The sequence below is a fragment of the Bombyx mori genome, chromosome 20, assembly GCF_030269925.1.
Source record: "Bombyx mori chromosome 20, ASM3026992v2".
NCBI lineage: Eukaryota > Metazoa > Arthropoda > Insecta > Lepidoptera > Bombycidae > Bombyx > Bombyx mori.
This window is the reverse complement of record NC_085126.1, coordinates 4,624,888-4,635,930: the sequence shown is the minus strand read 5'-3', so window position 1 is coordinate 4,635,930 and position 11,043 is coordinate 4,624,888.

The window sequence follows — 11,043 nt, the reverse complement described above, 5'->3', positions numbered from 1 at the left end:
GTTCGTGGATAAAAGTTTTGCTTCGATTTTCAAAGTTATGAATGAAACCATCAGTTCCATCTATGTCTTCATTTGGGGGCGATTGCGTTATAGATAAAACCTTTCTGTATGAAATTAGGTACGTCTGTTGAAAATCAACGGAATGTACGTAGAAGTTTCTCGATTGTCTAAACAGTGGAAACTGTGAATATTCGAGACGAGTGAATGACAGAAATCCTAAACGATAATAATATTAGAGGCACAATTAGCGGCAGGCGCCATGGTAATGACAGACGGCGGTCAACTCACATGCATTAGCACTGGCTGGTTAAAAACTGTATTTAATAAAACTTCAAATGATCTCCAGCTTGAAATAGCCCCTATGACGCGAGTGCCGTAAATATGAAAATTGTTCAGTACATGTACGTAGAATTAAGATTGTGGAGCATAAAATAAAGCTATTCTATTGTTGCACTTGTTTTGAGTGCTTCCAAAATCTATTCCGTTAAGATTAAAAATTAGCTGACAGCTTTTTTATGCCTTGCTCATTCAATCGTCTTCGCCATCTTGCTTTTCTCTGTCATTATCTTTTCCCTTTCTTACCGTTATCTTTCACTCACATCTTAACGTTCCATTCCACGCTCTTTTCATACGTTCCGTTCTTACCAATCCTACATTTATTTTCTAATTTTTTTCTTATATCTTTTTTTTATTTTTTTTTTATTGCTTAGATGTGTGGACGAGCTCACAGCCCACCTGGTGTTTAGTGGTTACTGGAGACCTTAGACATCCATAAAGTAATTGCGCCACCCACCTTGAGATATAAATTCTAAGGTCTCAAGTATAGTTACAACGGCTGCCCCACCCTTCAAACCGAAACGCATTACTGCTTCACGGTAGAAATAGGGAGGGTGGTGGTACCCACCCGCGCCGACTCACAAGAGGTCCTACCACCAGTAATTACGCAAATTATAATTTCGCGGGTTTCATTTTGATTACACGATGTTATTCCTTCACCGTGTAAGTCAATCGTGAACATTTTTCGAGTACCTACGTGTTTCATTAGAAAAATTGGTACCCGCCTGAGATTCGAACACCGGTGCATCGCTCAACACGAATGCGCCGGACGTCTTATCCGTTAGGCCACGACGACTTGAAAATGGTATCTCTGTATACATTGGTTGTCAGCATTGCTGAAATCATAGTTTTTTATTATTAGGTTTTTTTTAAAGCTTTAACGAACTATTAGCCCACCTGGTGTTAAATGGTCACCGGAGCCTGTAAACATCTACAACCTCAATCACCTCGATACATATAAATGTTCTGTGTCTCCGTTTTACAGTACAACGCAGAGATGGGTAGAGTAGTTATACTTATATATTTGGGCTCGAAAGGCGCCCTTCCACTATTCAATTAATAAAAATAATAAGAAAAATTATACCATTCACAATTTACATATTTAAAAAAAAAAACAAAAAAAAAACCTATTTCACAATTACGGATTTGCAAAAACATTTTTATAAAATTTTAAACTTCAAAGTCACTTATTACGGAACATGTAAATATTTGTTAACATATAAATGATGATGATGATGATTCATCCGACCGATTTCGGCCATGGCGACCACTTTGACTCCTATCCGTCGATTTGGCGCTCGTGCGCTCGAAGATGGCTTATATAGCCTATCTTTGCGGCAAAACTCCTTGCGCATTGAGGGCACGTAAGCACGCCGTTCTCATAATTATAGGTTATGGCAGCAGGTGGGCGGGCCTTCAACTGGTCGCGTTTGTAATCAAGGTCAGCTTTACGCTGATCCTCGAACTCGCGTACTTTGCTGTTCACCATCCTGCGCCATTCTGGCCGCTGTGCTGCCAAGCGCTCCCATTGAGAGGGCTCTATATCACATCTCTTCATGTGTCGTTTCACGACATCCTTGTACCGCAGGAGTTGTCCGCCATGCTTAAATATATATAAATACTATTGCGATAAATAGGAATAATAGCACAGAGAATATTAGCCAAGATAGAGGAAGAGGTAGACCTAAGAAGAAATTGATGGATTGCGTGAAAGACGATATGTGTAAGAGGGGAGTGAGCGAAGAAATGATATATGATAGAGGAGTATAGAAGGACATGTTGCGCCGACCCCAGGTGATTGGGAGAAGGGCAGGAGAATGTTGATTCCAAATGCCAAATGCTTTGAGCAAAGAATACGGAATCAGTATCCGGGACTTTAATTCGGAAGCGTGTTATACAATCACTGGTTAAATTCACAATGACAAGAAAGCCTTTTAGTTTTGAATACGTTGGTATAATTTCTGAAAAATAATAATGCCATGCTTATTCACGATTCGCGACTGGAAACCCGTTTGTCAGTTAATTATATTATCTATGGTATTTTACTCAAGTAGTTCAATTGACGTAAGCTCAACTTTAATGTTACCTATCAGATAAGAAAATATTTGTCTAGTGTTCCAATTCATAGGTTCGCACGTGTTTTGTGCAATTGCATTTAAAATTCTACTGAGATTCTTGGCACGTCCGGAAAATGTGAACTAGTACCTAAATTATAAACCAAATCTGACAATCAAAATTTTAATGTACTTCGGATAGTGAAACTAAAATTTTCTGTGATGGTGAGTAGAAAGTGGCCAAAGAACTGGATGATATTTAAAAAAAAACAATTTTTTTTTTACTTTTTATTTAGATGTTGGTACCTACATGTGGAGTGTGCGCGCGTGTAAAGGCGCAGTCGGTCGTGATAGCTCGGGGCGGCAGCTTACGATCCGCCACTACGCTAACTGTACAACACAGGTGAGCACAGTACCTTCCCACATAGAAGGAGTACTTTCACAACGAAAAAAAATGGGTTATTTATATCATACGTTCAAATAGTACAATGGACGTAGCTCTTTAGTGTGGGTATCGCATGAAATACACGGCCAAAAGACTATGTGGCAGGACAGCGAGGTCGACACTTTTGGTGGTATCTAATGGCTGCCTAATATTAGATGGATTGTAAACTCTGCTATCCACTGGTGCATTTAATACTATTAATATCACGAATACTACTTTGACTATTAAGTTCACTAATTAGGTAATTATAACATGTGTTGTCGGATCCCTCAGATTCACTCTAAGTTCTTTTAGGCTTTTCAAGCATCGGTCACCATCCTCGCCGAACCCGTCGCCTATGACAAAGGGCTAAGGAAGTAAATTAACCCATAGACACAGCCCCCTGAGTTTCTTGCCGGATCTTCTCAGTGGGTCGCAATTCCGATCCGGTGCTAGACTCTGCGAAGCACTGCTCTTACTAGGGCTAGTGTTAGGAAATTCTCTCAGGTTGAGCCCGTGAGCTCACCTACCCGTCCGGACGTAGCTGGAATAGCCCCTTAGGCTACCAGCTAATAGGTAGGGGAAAAAAAATACCAAACGTGACCCTGACAAGCGTAGTCTTCTCCGAAACGGTAGGTACTAAGTAATTTTAGCTGAGAAAAATGCAAGACATTCACAGAATGTAATAAACATTCTGTCACTTTCAAATTCTTTGACCAAGACTTTCAGATGGCAGATGCCTTTTCTTAGTATAGATAATACACTTCACGCAAGTTTCGTCTTTACCACGTTGCTATAAAGATTATTAATGCTTAACGTAACGCACAACTTGAGGGCATTATGCGTGCTTTAAGTACTGTAGGCGTGATTTGAGGGGCAGGTGCATTGAATGAGAAACGTCTTTATGTAAAATATAATATATTATGTACAGCGGGGTACGTATCGCAAATAAATGACAATTTAAGTGTTATTCATTGTTTGCGAGCGCGCAAAATAAATTTGAATAATAGAAATTTATTTCATTATTCAAATCAAGATATCATTAATACTAGTGGTCCTGCAGCAGTCGAAATTCGACTTTAATCAATTGAAATTTGATGTTTAAACATTAGTATGGTTCTTTTGACAAATACTATTATACTTATATAATATAACTAGCTGACCCGGCAGACTTCGTAGTGCCTCAATCGATAAATAAAATACCTAAACTTTTATATAGAATAAACTTAAAACAAACAAAAGGAATCCGTCCGACGGGGGACACGTCAAAGGGAAAACAAAATTGTTATTTTTATTTAATTCCGAGAATTTTCATATTTTTATACCTTTTAAACCTTCTCTGGACTTCCACAAATAATTCAAGACCAAAATTAGCCAAATCGATCAAGCCGTTTTCATGTTATGTCGTGACAACGGAAAACGGGTTTCATTTTTATATATATAGATCACAGATTTCGCCAAAACTACTCTGTACATAAATAATAATAAAGACAAATAATATTCATCTATTCTCAATTTGACCACAGACTTTAAACACTAAAAAAATTTGACAATTGACAATAAACAAAGAGTACATTTATATATGTAAATGTGTTGTGTCAAATAAATGGTAGTGTGTGTAATGTTTTCTTTATTGATTTAATGTATCTTTTATGCATTATTCTAGACCAGATCTCCGAGCAAACCAGCGGACCACTTAGCGCTGTACTACACCAGGCAACTGACCGGAACCGATGGAGGCTGACAGTCGACAAGCTAAAACGGAGTCACGATCCTCAGCAATGAGGGAGCGATGGAGAAGAAGATGCATTATTCTAAAAAAATATTAGTATTGTGCACTTCTTCTCTATATTCTCTATAAGTGTGGAAAATTTCATACCTACTCCTCTGTCCGCGCAATTTTCGTAAAAAGGGATACAAAGTTTTCGCTTCACGTATTAATATATAGATATAATAATATTTCGGTGGTTTATAACATTATAAGAGAGCATTTTGAACCTTAAAATTCGTATTTCGTACATACGCATTTGAATCGCCCGAAACAACAGATGAAACTAAATTCATAATCGCCATAGCGAAACCGAAAGCGAATCGCCTAATTATCGTTTTTTTATTTGCTTTAATTTATTCACCCCACAACGAATGAAACTATACAAACAGAATGCTTAAAGCACGCCGCGATAAAGAACTCATTTACACGCGTATTAAACGCGAAATGGAGCGAATAAAGCGTCATTTTAAACAAAATAACTTGCCGTCAACATTAGCTGTGTTAAACGAAACACAATTTTATTATAATGCAAATAAAAGAGTTTGTATGTTAAAGTTAATGAAAATAAATATTATACTCTGAAACGACCAGAACTTGTCAACAATATAAATTGTTTGTACGAATTAGAACTTAATAGCTACGTTATAAGGTCGTTTTACAGGTTTAGCGACCTTCGTTATGGTTTGAATGCGAATTTAGTTTTTATACCAACGAGCTAAGAGCGTTTTGGATTAGCTAAAGATCGTATTAATGTTCATAAAAAACAAGCAATTTGAACAAATGTCACCCGTCACGGTGATTGTAATTGAGCTGTCAGATTTCGGAGGGAAACAGTCGATTATCAAATGGTTAGGTTGTGAAAGACCACGCGGTCAGAATAGTTTATTTTATATGTAGGTAATTGTTTGTATAGTATTATAATAATATGTTACATGTAGTTTATGATTACGAGTAAAATGAGTACGATATGATCGGATCTTTTTTAACTATTAAATAGGAAATAATTTGTATGGATCGGTTGCGCAAATATTCTGTTATCAATATGTATGTAGGTATATGCTTTTTTTTATAGCTTAGATGGGTGGACGTGCTCACAGCCCACCTGGTGTTAAGTGGTTACTGGAGCCCATAGATATCCACAACGTAAATGCGCAGTAGCACCATTCCTTTCACGCATTTTGTAACAAATATCTATATCCTAACTAACGTTTCTTGGATTTAAAAAAAACAAACCAAAATAATGTGTAGACGATAATGATAGGGTCAGTTAAATCCGGCGTTGCTATATTATTTTATATTCATAAACTTTAGTACCTACTTATATTTCAAAATGGCGGCTGTTTTTTTTTAAAAACAAAATTTAACACATGTGACTTAAAATTCAAAAAAAGCCTGTAATACCGAGCTTCATAAATCGCGAATTAATTAAACAATTGAACCTATGATGAATTTTGAAATTCATAATTGAAATGAAGATATTCGTAAATGGCGGCGCATGGGGACCGGGTCACACTATTAAGAACTCATTTCGCGCCCAATTTGAGGTCGATTAAAAACGAAATTCTGAATGCATTCACTTAATTCGTAGTGATGTGACTTAAAGTCGATATAATGAATTGTCTATCGTAGTTTTCACTACCGAAGTATATTCAAAAATAAAATTATTTAGTGAATGAATAGTACTTCAAATAATTTATTAAACTGTTTCCAGTGTTAAATCTACGGGCTACACACAATGTCACAAAAAAGTTGGAAGTGGTCTTAATGTTGTACCTATTTAAATAAATTTAGCAGCTATTTAAAAAATATTTTTTAAGATTTAGAAAGGTTATATTTCGGTTAAGCATTTATGTTCATTTAATGTCATAGTTTTAGTTTTTCGAAAAAAAAAAACACCAATCGAAATATATCTCCAGCGCGTCACTATTTTCGCGTCAGTGCACCGGCATATTGGATGCGGCCCCTGCTCTTTGATCTGTCATGGGGTACACAGCAGACACACACACCCTTTGTTGGCACCGCGCACACCGGCAACGCGGTGACGCGATCCTGCGTCAACTACTCCCCGGACCTGATTACTTTGAACAGTGTCTTCACAGAGTGTAGTAAGGAAAAATCTGTTCCCGTCTGTTCTAAAACCGTTCTGGGTGATGCGATGGTAAAATAATGAGTCAGAGAGAGAGAGAGAAAGAGAGAGAGAGAGAGAGAGAGAGAGAGAGAGCGAGAGAGAGCGAGAGAGAGAGAGAGAACGAGAGAGAGATAGAGAGAGAGAGAGAACGAGAGAAAGAGATAGAGAGAGAGAGAGAGAGAGAGAACGAGAGAGAGAGAAAATGAGAGAGAGAGAGAGAGAGAGAGAATGAGAGAGGAGAGAGAGAAAGAGAACGAGAGAGAGAGAGAGAGAACGAGAGAGAGAGAGAAATAACGAGAGAGAGATAACGAGAGAGAATGAGAGAGAGGGAGAACGAGACAGAGAGAGAACGAAAGAGAGAGAGAAATTTGTTTCCAAACACATGCTGGAATCATTTAAAATATTTACTTACAGCACTCCCTGAAACATAGATATAGGATCGAGCATAAAAACCCCTCAGTATCTAAACGTCATTTGGGGGTAAAGTGAGTTTCCCTTAAAAGTAAGAAGGGTAATAGTAGCATTTGAAAAGGAACCGCTGTTCTAAATCGAAATCCCAAGTAGCCCAGTATTTTGAAATAAAACGACAATTTATTATGGGTAGGTACCTACATCCAAAAGCTTTATGAGTACGATTTAAAAAAATGATGACCCTCGCCACGTTCACGCTTAACTCAAACAATAGCCGTCATAATAAAACTGACCGAATCACAAAGTTGCGTGTTTGGAACAGAAAATTATTGTGTCCATGTTTTTGAGAAGGGAAATCGGCTTTACATTTTATTCCATGTATCAAAATAACAAAATTAGATTGTAATACCAAGATTACACATATTGTTAGATATTTTTTTTCCTACCTAAGCTGATAGCCCTGAGAGGCTATATCAGCGTAACCTAATACGTAGGTGAGCTCACGGGGCTCGAACCTGACGAAGTTGCTAACACTTACCCTTTAAGTCACGACGACTTTTTACTGTTACTTTTTAAACTATTAACAGGAGATAGTTAGCACAATATAAACGTGATACTATATCGTAAGAGTAAGATTAAGTAACTCGCTTACGAAAAGCGTTTTTCCCCCCTACCTATTCGCTGATAGCTCAAGGGGCTTATTCCAGCTACACTCAGAAGGGTAGGTAAGCTCACGGGCTCAACCTGAGTGAATTTGCAAACACTAGCGCTAGCAAGAGCAGAAGATCCGGCAAGAAACTCAGTGGGCTATGTCTGTGGGTTAATTTACTCGTCGAACCCGTCGCTTGTGTCGAAGGGCTCTTTTCAGTGAGTCGCGTTACCGATCCGGTGGTAGATCCTGCGAAGCACGGCCCTTGCTAGGGTTGCTACGAGTAGGTAGGTGACACAAAAAAAAAAAGCTGCATAAATAACATATGCGAACGGTTGTCCACACATAACTACTACATAAACAATTTGAAAGCTAAATTTTTTCCCATCGAATTTCAGTTACACTTAAATTACGTGAATTGTATTCCTAAAAATCACATAAAGAACGCTCGAGGGGCTAAAACGTACCAAAATACACGAAAAAAAAAAAGCGAAAATTCTCGAAATATGCACACGAAATTCATGGCATTTCTCGTACACGCATCGAATTAAATGTAACGTACTTTTTAAAGTTCCTTCGTAAACATACTATGGTTATGTCATGTTAAGTATTTTTCTTTTAGATAGGTAAACGCGGCCTGGGTACCAGAGCTTATGAGCACAAGAATTTTAATCAAAATTTCGTTTTTAAATTTCTCACGATTTAGACTAACAATATTAATTTTAAATTCATAATTGTTATTTTTTACAAACTAAATAGATACATGTAGTTTTGGAACTTAATAACTTAACATGTCCTTCTTCAAACGAGGCTTGTGGAGAGTATTAAGCGGTAGGCAGCGGCTTGATTCTGCCCCTGGCATTGCTGAAGTCCATGGGCGACGGTAACCACTCACCATTAGGTAGGCCGTATGCTCGTCTGCCTTCAAGGGCAATAAAAAAATAATAATAATAAAAACAAGCGAAAACATCAAACGGAAATAACAATCAATTTCGTACAAAATTACAAGTTACAAAATTACTATATCGACATCGATGATCGGTTCAAAGATTTTATTACATATAACCAAACTGACATAACAAGGTAATAAAAGAGCGTTGAAAATCTTGCATTAAGGTTGCTTCACATACCGTAATCTAAGTATGTATTGATTTGGCGTGTATTTGAATGGGCTGGTCGCCGGCGGGCGGTCGTGTGGACCGCGGAGCTAGCTCATGACCGCCCCAAGACAGAGTTCGATAATGCACAATTAGCCGCGTTCAGTTCAGTAGACGTTTCGACTCACCTCATAACAACGTGCCGACTTTAATTACGTCAAATAGCTCGATTTTTTACGAATGCTACCAATGATGATCTGTGGGAATGTTTCGAGTCATTTTGTAATGTTGCTATACTTCGGAAACGGCTCTTCGCTTTCTTACTGAAGCGGTCTAAGGGCCTGGCCACAGCTACTGGCGGTGCGTTTTGCGGTTCGTTTCGAGGCACGGCGGGCGGCGTGATTTGCGGGGGTATGCCACAGCTAGACTAGTTGCGACGGCGGCGGCATCAGAGGTACATATATTTAGAGAGCCCAATCAAATGTCCCTATCAAAAGTGGCACGATATTACCTTGAAATAAGTGCGTTCTTTGCACAGCTCCCGGTTGTGGCCAGGGGGGAAGTCTCTCAAATTTTACGCGTTCTCTATGAATACAAGAACTCGCTAATCATTGATTACTTAATACTAAACTTTAGGATATTTCCCTAATAAATTTCTAACAGCACTCACAGAACCCGGATTAGACTTGCAGACGCGATCCGATACGGACAAACCTTACCTCGAACAAGACGTTCTCTTATAGAGAGAAGTAGCCGACCGATATGTTTAAATATGGCCCTATTTATCACAGACAATATATTTTTTAAGGGATTTTATGACCTGGCAACTAAAACCTTTATTAAGTCATGTCTTATTTTCATTTATATTCTTATTTTTATGAAAAATGATAATATAGAGTGAAATGAAATAAAGATGACTAATTTGAAACATTAATTAACTGGGATGAAATTAAATGAAATGAGATGATATGGGACGAAATATAATCTCAGTAAAATGGTGGTCATATAATGAGATTTTGTCAGTGGACTTTTTGGAGGACCCCGAGAAGTTACGTCCAGCGGCTTTGTTTCATTTTCCCACATTTGTGCACTTTCGCAGATATTAAACAGTTAATAAACCACCGTTATTACACATTTAAACCTGAAGAAACACTAAATAGACAAAATAAAACAAATTACACAATTTCACTCCTCGCCTTCCCGCCAAAAAGTCCAAACACCATATCAATGTTACTGCGTTATAGATAATTCAAAGTGTTCTGTCAATCTATTAAAAGTCTAATGCAAATTATTGTTACATTTTCGCTTAATTACAGCACAATGATAGCTTCCACGGTGGTTTCTCAGCGAAATAAAACACCAGATTATCTTATGTACCTATTGTGTGAATATATTCGTCTGTATCAGAAAAACTAAGACTAAAAAGTCAAGTCGACCATGGCTTTTAAAAAAACTAAAATACTTGTCAATTTTTTTACTATATTACATAAACTTATTAAATTCTTATTACATTCTATGTATTTATTAATCAAGTAAACAACATAATAAAAACAATAAATTTAAATTAATTCTTCACTTAAAACGCCTTAAGTGGAAATTCGTGACGTGAATGTCATATGTTGAACTTTGTATAATTACGTAATTGCTTCACATAAAATTGTTTTATCAATTCAAATTTTCAGCAGAACCTTATTCAAACTGGAAATAGAGTCGATTATCGTATTGAAAATATAATAAACGGATTGAATATAATGTTTCAGTGCTGTTTATTCGTGTAATAAAGAACGCTGTAATTCATTTTAATTGGATATTTCAAGCCGTAGTACAATGTAATTTAATAATTATTATGCATTATTAATGACATAAATAATAATTTTATTATAATAAATAAGTTTTGTTTTTTCTACGCTGCATAAATTGCCTTACGTTTTGAACTAGTTTACGGTTCGCCTTGTGGTAAGCTGTGTCTAGAACTACCACGATATAAGTTATACCGTAGACGTATTATTCCATTTCAATAACAACAATACTGTACCAACAACACCCCGCCTATTTCTGCCGTGAAGCAGTATTAAAACTTCATCAGAATCGTATCAAATAGCATCACCTTACTGGTAGGATCTCTTGGGAGTCCGCACGGGTAGGTACCACCACCCCGCCCATTTCTGCCGCG